We start from the raw sequence: 6,355 nt of genomic DNA, 5'->3' as shown, positions 1-6,355 counted from the left end.
GTGAAGTGGTGGACGAACCCAAGTGCAGGACACGGGCGTGGAGGCAGAGTCGGGAGGCGTTATTGATGTAGTGAGTGTGGAATCGGTATCCAGGAGAGAATCCAGGAGCAATGCTAGACTTAGAACTGACCGTCCTAAGAATCATCAAACAAAGTTACTCACACCGGAGCCAACCAACGATCTGGCAGCTCCCTGTTGTGATCACAGGGTCTTTATCCTGCATTTTCTGATGGAAACCAGGTGTGTGTAGTTAGTGGAACCTGGGAATGATTGGAAACTAAACGGGGGGATTGAGGCCCAATTCCTGAGGTAAATAGCCAAGTGAGGGATTGCCAGAAGGAACCATGACAATTTCATCTTTTCCTTTCTAATGATTTTTTTTAGCAGCTCTTTGTAGGTTTTTTAAAAACTTCCCAATCTTCTATCTTCCCACTAATTTTTGCTTTGTTGTATGCCCTCTCTTTTGTTTTCACATTAGCCTTGACTTCCCTTGTCAGCCAGGGTTGTACTATTCTATTGTTTGAAAATTTCTTCATTTTTGGAAATCCTCATGTCCTGCACCTTCCTCGTTTTTCCCAGAAACACACACCATTGCTGCTCTGCTGACATCCCTGCCAACAGCTCTTTCCAATCTACGTTGGCCAACTCCTCTCTCATACCACTGTCATTTCCCTTACTCCACTGAAATACTGCTACATCAGACTTTACTTTCCCCCTATCAAATTCCAAGTTGAACACAATCATACTGTGGTCACTGGCTCTGAGGTTCTTTTCCCTTAAGCCTCCTAATCCCCTCTGGTTCATTGCACTCAAGACGAGGTGGTGAATTGGTTTAGACGTTGGCTATGTCGGAAAAGCCAGAGAGTGGTAGTAGATGGTTGCCTCTCTTACTCAAGGCCCGTGACTATGGAGTGCCGCAAGGGTTGGTGCTGGGTCCATTGTTGTTTGTCTTCTGTATCAACAATCTGGACAATAATGTGGTGAAATGGATCAGCAAATTTGCAAATAGGGTCAGCAAGGAAGGCAAGTAAAGCTTGCAGGAGGATCTGGACCAACTGGAAAATGGAATTTAATGCAGACTTGTGTGTGGTGTTGCATGTTGGGAGGACCAGACAGGGCAGGTCTTACATGGTAAGCAGTAGGAGTGCAGTAGAACAAAGGGATCTGGGAATACAGGTCCATAATTTCTTGAAAGGTACATCACAGTTTTGTAGACAGGGTCATAAAGAAAGCTTTTGGCACATTGCCCATTATTTTTCAATGTACTAGGTACAGGAGTTGGGATGTTGAAATTGTGTAAGGTGTTGGTGAGGCCACACCTGGAGTATTGTGTGCAGTTTTAGTCAGCTACCTACAGGAAAGATGTAAATAAAATTGAAAGACTACTGAGGAAATTTACAAAGATGTTAGAGGGAAAGATTAAATAGGTTAGGACTAGATTCCCTAGATCATAGAAGATTGAGTAGAGTTTTGATGAGGTATACAAAATTATGAGGGTTAGCGACAGGGTAAATGCAAGAAGGCTTTCTCCACAGAGTTTGAGTGAGGTTACAACTAGAGATAAAGAGTTAAAATTGGAAGTTGAAATGCTTAAGGGGAACCTGAGGGGGAAACACCTTCACTCAGAGGGTGGTGTGAGTGTGGATTGAACTGCCAGTGGGTCGCAGGTTCAATTTCAACCTTTAAGAGATATTTGGATATGTACATGGATGGGAGGGTTGTGGAGGCCTATAGTCTGGCTGAGTCGATGGGACTATGCAGATTAATGCTTTGGCACAGACTAGATGGGCCTAATAGCCTGTTTCTGTGCTCTCCAGTTCTATGACTCTATGAGCACATGGAACTGTACAGTGAGAGGACACAAACAATGTTGTAGTGTCAAGGGACATTTCAAACAGAGCACGAGGGGAATCAATAATAAAAGGGCTACATGTGAATCTAGGAGAAACAGGAGTTAGGATGTTGAAATTGTGTAAGACGTTGGTGAGGCCACATCTGGAGTATTGTGTGCAGTTTTAGTCAGCTACCTACAGGAAAGATGTAAATAAAGTTGAAAGACTACTGAGGAAATTTACAAAGATGTTAGAGGGAAAGATTAAATAGGTTAGGACTAGATTCCCTAGAAGATTGAGTAGAGATTTGATGACATCTAGGAGAAGAAAAACTAATTGCAACCCTCTGCTGCCTTGCAGCTATACCCTCTCGTGGGGAAGGCTTTGGAAGTAATCAAGAGATGAAACCCCTGATGTCCTGAGTTAAGCTCAATGCTGGCTGGCAACTCCTGCAATGCTGCTGGTGCTGAACTTGATCTGTTTCTGCTCTTCTTCTGGATTCATCAGCTCCATGGAGAGGGGGAGCCTGCTGCATGGGCAGCAGCTTGCCCTGGCTTGTGTGCTCGTTTGCGTATCAGGGAGAAACCCAGGACGCAATATCCTTGGTCAGCTCTGACCGCTTCTGAATCAGATCAGGCACAAGATGGATCGAGGCCTTGAACATTATTCATAAATGGTGAGGTAGTGGAAAGGGTCTCCAGTTACAGGTTTTTGGGGATGAACATTGCCAAGGAGCTCTCAGTCTGTCAACACAACCTCGATAGTAGGGAAGGCATCACAGTAACTGTACTACCTGAGCTGGTTAAGGAGAGCTAATCTGCCCCAAACATTGCTGGCCTACTTTTATTGATGAGTGATGGAGAGCTTACTGACTTATGGAATGACAGTGTTGGACTCTAGCTGCAGCAAGACAGATCACAAAGCACTCTAGTGGGTAATTAGGATGTCTCAGCACATCATTGGGATTCATCTACCTGGAGACGATCTACAACTCTCGATGCCCATGGCATGCACTTCATCATTAAAAACCCACCCCGTCCTGGACATGTCTGTTCAACCTCCAGCCATCTGGTCGGAGATACAGAAACATCTTAGAAAGAGCTTCTTCCATTTTACACTCTGGTTTGCCAATGCCCCTTGACTTTCTGGATTATCAACAGTGTCTGCAAATATGGGATTTTTTCAACTAAACCAGTAATCTCGTCTCGAGCAACTACAGTAAAGTTTTATTCTATTCTAACTTCACTCACGTCAACTCTGAACTGATTCCACAACCTAAAGGTTCACTTTCAAGGACAACTCAAGTTCTCAGTATAAGTTAGTTAATTCTTTCTCTTTAAAAGAACATCATTTGCACTGCTTGTCATCTCGCATATTGGCGGTTTGCCAGTCTTTGTAGTTTTTCAATGACTTTATTGCAAGTCTTTGTTCTACTATGTGGGCCTGCAGAAGAGGGATCTCAGAGCAGTATATGGTGACTTATACATACTTTGGTGATAAATTTACTTTGAATTGTGAACCGAGTGGTCAATATATGGAATGGGCTGCCAGAGGAAGTGGCTTTAACAGTATTTATTAGATACTTGGACAGGTACGTGGATAGCGAAGGTTGTGAGGGATATGGGCAAAACGCTGGCCACTAAGACTAGCTTAGACTGGAGTACCTTCAGCATAGCCCAATTGAGCAGCGTGACCTGATTCCATGCTATACAACTGTGAAAGATGTCACTCCCTCAGCCCTTAATATCAGTGACCCACATAATCACGGACCTTGCCTTTCCCTGTCCATACAAACTCATCCCGTAGACTGGGCAGAGTAGCGCAAATTTCAGTACAAGGTGTGACTGATACCTGTAGTGAAGATTCCATTGCTTACCCGTCATCACAGCGTGAAGCAGCAGAAGCACAAGCTGCAGCATCTTCCCGGCATCTCTGGAGTGGTATGCTTCACCTGGAAGGAGAATACGTAGTTAAATCTTTCATGGACGCATAACTGCAGAACCGAAATCAAGTTGCCTGAACTGGTGAGAGTTCCCAGAGCTTTGTACTTACTTTATTCTATTTGGAGATACAGCACAGAACAGGCCCTTCCAGCCCCACAAGCCACACCACCCAGCAACCCATAAGACCATTAGGAGCCGCAGTAGGCCATTCAGCCCATCAAGTCTGCTCCACCATTCAATCATGGGCTGATCCAATTCTTCCAGTCATCCCCACTCCCCTGCCTTCTCCCCATATCCTTAAAAGCCCTGGCTAATCAAGAACCTATCTATCTCTTCCTTAAATACACCCAATGACTTGGCCTCCACAGCCACTCATAGCAACAAATTCCACAGGTTTACCACCCACTGACTTAAGTAATTTCTCTGCATCTCAGTTCTAAAAGGATGTCCTTCAATCCTGAAATTGTGTCCTCTTGTCCTAGATGGGAAATAACTCTGCCATATCTAATCTGTTCAGGCCTTTTAACATTTGGAATGTTTCTATGAGATTCCCCGTCATTCTCCTGAACTCCAGGGAATATAGCCCAACTGCTGCCAGACATTCCTCATACGGTAACCCTCTCATCTCTGGAATCGTTCTCGTGAATCTTTTCTGAACCCTTTCCAGTGTCAGTATATCCAATCTAGAATAAGGAGCACAGAACTAAACACAAAATTTAATATATACCCACCTATTTAACACCAGCCTAATCACAGGGCAATTTACAATAACCAAGTAACACACTAACTGGGTGTCTTTGGGCGGTGGGAGGAAACCATAGCTCCCAGAGGAGATCCACGCACACATGGAAAGGACATAGAAACTCTTACAGACGGTCCTGACAGAACTGAACTCTGAAACACCCTGGGTTGTAATAGCATCGCGCTAACTGCTACGCTGCCACACCGCCCATCTTTGCTTCTGTAATTGTTTCTTAATGCATATTAAACCCATGCAATTTAGATCCGGGTAACCACTTTGAACACATCAACTAACATCAGCCAACAGACTGTACTCCAAGAGCAGTTTGATCCCTGCCGCTGACAGACGGACCACATCCGAAACGTAGCCGCTGGAAGTCAGACCACTTGTGCTCGTTTCTGGTCGGCTCATTGTACGGATGAAGTTGAAGCTCTAGAGAGGGTGCAGAGGAGGTTTCCACGATGCTGCCTGGACTAGAGAGCGAGGTAAGGAGGTAAGGTTGAACGAGATAGGGAGAGGGGTGACTTGATAGAGACCTACAAGATCATTACGATCTTGGAACTGACAAGATGATAGGTTGTGTGATGGTTAGCATGATGGTAAATTGGGGTGTCGGAGTTTGGAGTTTAATTCCGGCGCCATCTGTAAGGTGTCTGTACATCCCCCCCCCCCCCCCCCCCATGATCACACGGGTTTCCTCTGGATGCTCAGGTTTCCTCCCGCAGTCCAAAGGCGTCCCGGTTAGTAGGTTAACTGGTCACTGTAAATTGTCCTGTGATTAGATTAGAGTTAAGTTATTGGGGCGGGGCACCTCAAAGAGCCGGTGACTGGAGGAAAGTATGGGGGGGGGGCGGGGAGGATGTCAGAGGTAAGTTTTTATTTTACACAGAGGGCGGTGAATGCATGGAATACCCTGCCGGGGTGGTGGTAGAGGCAGATACATTAGAGACGTACATGAGACTCTTAGATCGGAGCACAGTTGATAGAGAAATAGAGGGTTTTGTGGGAGGGAAGGGTTAGAAGGTTAAAGTGTTGGCACAACATTGTTGGCTGCAGGGCCTCTACTCAGCTATAATGTTCGAGAGTCTGCGTCCTGAACCAATCACTTCTTTCACAAGGGCCTCTGCTCAGCTATAAAGTTCGAGAGTCTGTGTCCTGAACCAATCACTTCTTTCACAAGGGCCTCTACTCAGCTATAATGTTCGAGAGTCTGCGTCCTGAACCAATCACTTCTTTCACAAGGGCCTCTACTCAGCTATAATGTTCGAGAGTCTGCGTCCTGAACCAATCACTTCTTTCACAAGGGCCTCTACTCAGCTATAATGTTCGAGAGTCTGCGTCCTGAACCAATCACTTCTTTCACAAGGGCCTCTGCTCACCTATAATGTTCGAGAGTCTGTGTCCTGAACCAATCACTTCTTTCACATCCGGTTCCTGCTGCTGCCTCAATCTTGACACATTAATTTTAGTTCTTCCGTTATGGTCCATTCAGCATTGCTTTTTGTGGTTCCTCAGTTTGCAACGACTGCACTTTGTACCATTCCGTAGTCTTATATTTATCATTACAGTGTGCTATGTATTTAATTCCTGAGTAATATTGTAAATGAGTCCTGGGCTGGACATCTTGCTCACTTAGGGAAGGTGACATGTCTCTCATAGCCTCTCCTTTTCAGATGTATTGATTGCTGCTGGACCACAGTATGGCCTCTCGTGCCCATCTTCACGTGGCATCCCTGTTCTTACTGAGTTTGCTATGTCATGGCACGGGTGGTGTAACTCACCAGCCTTAGGAGCAGGACAATTCCGATTCCAAACCCGGCTAGATGGGACTCGTCAAC

This window comes from Hypanus sabinus, chromosome 5 (assembly GCF_030144855.1).
Source record: "Hypanus sabinus isolate sHypSab1 chromosome 5, sHypSab1.hap1, whole genome shotgun sequence".
NCBI classification, from domain to species: domain Eukaryota; kingdom Metazoa; phylum Chordata; class Chondrichthyes; order Myliobatiformes; family Dasyatidae; genus Hypanus; species Hypanus sabinus.
The sequence above is the reverse complement of the archived record's forward strand: the minus strand, read 5'-3'. Positions refer to the sequence as shown.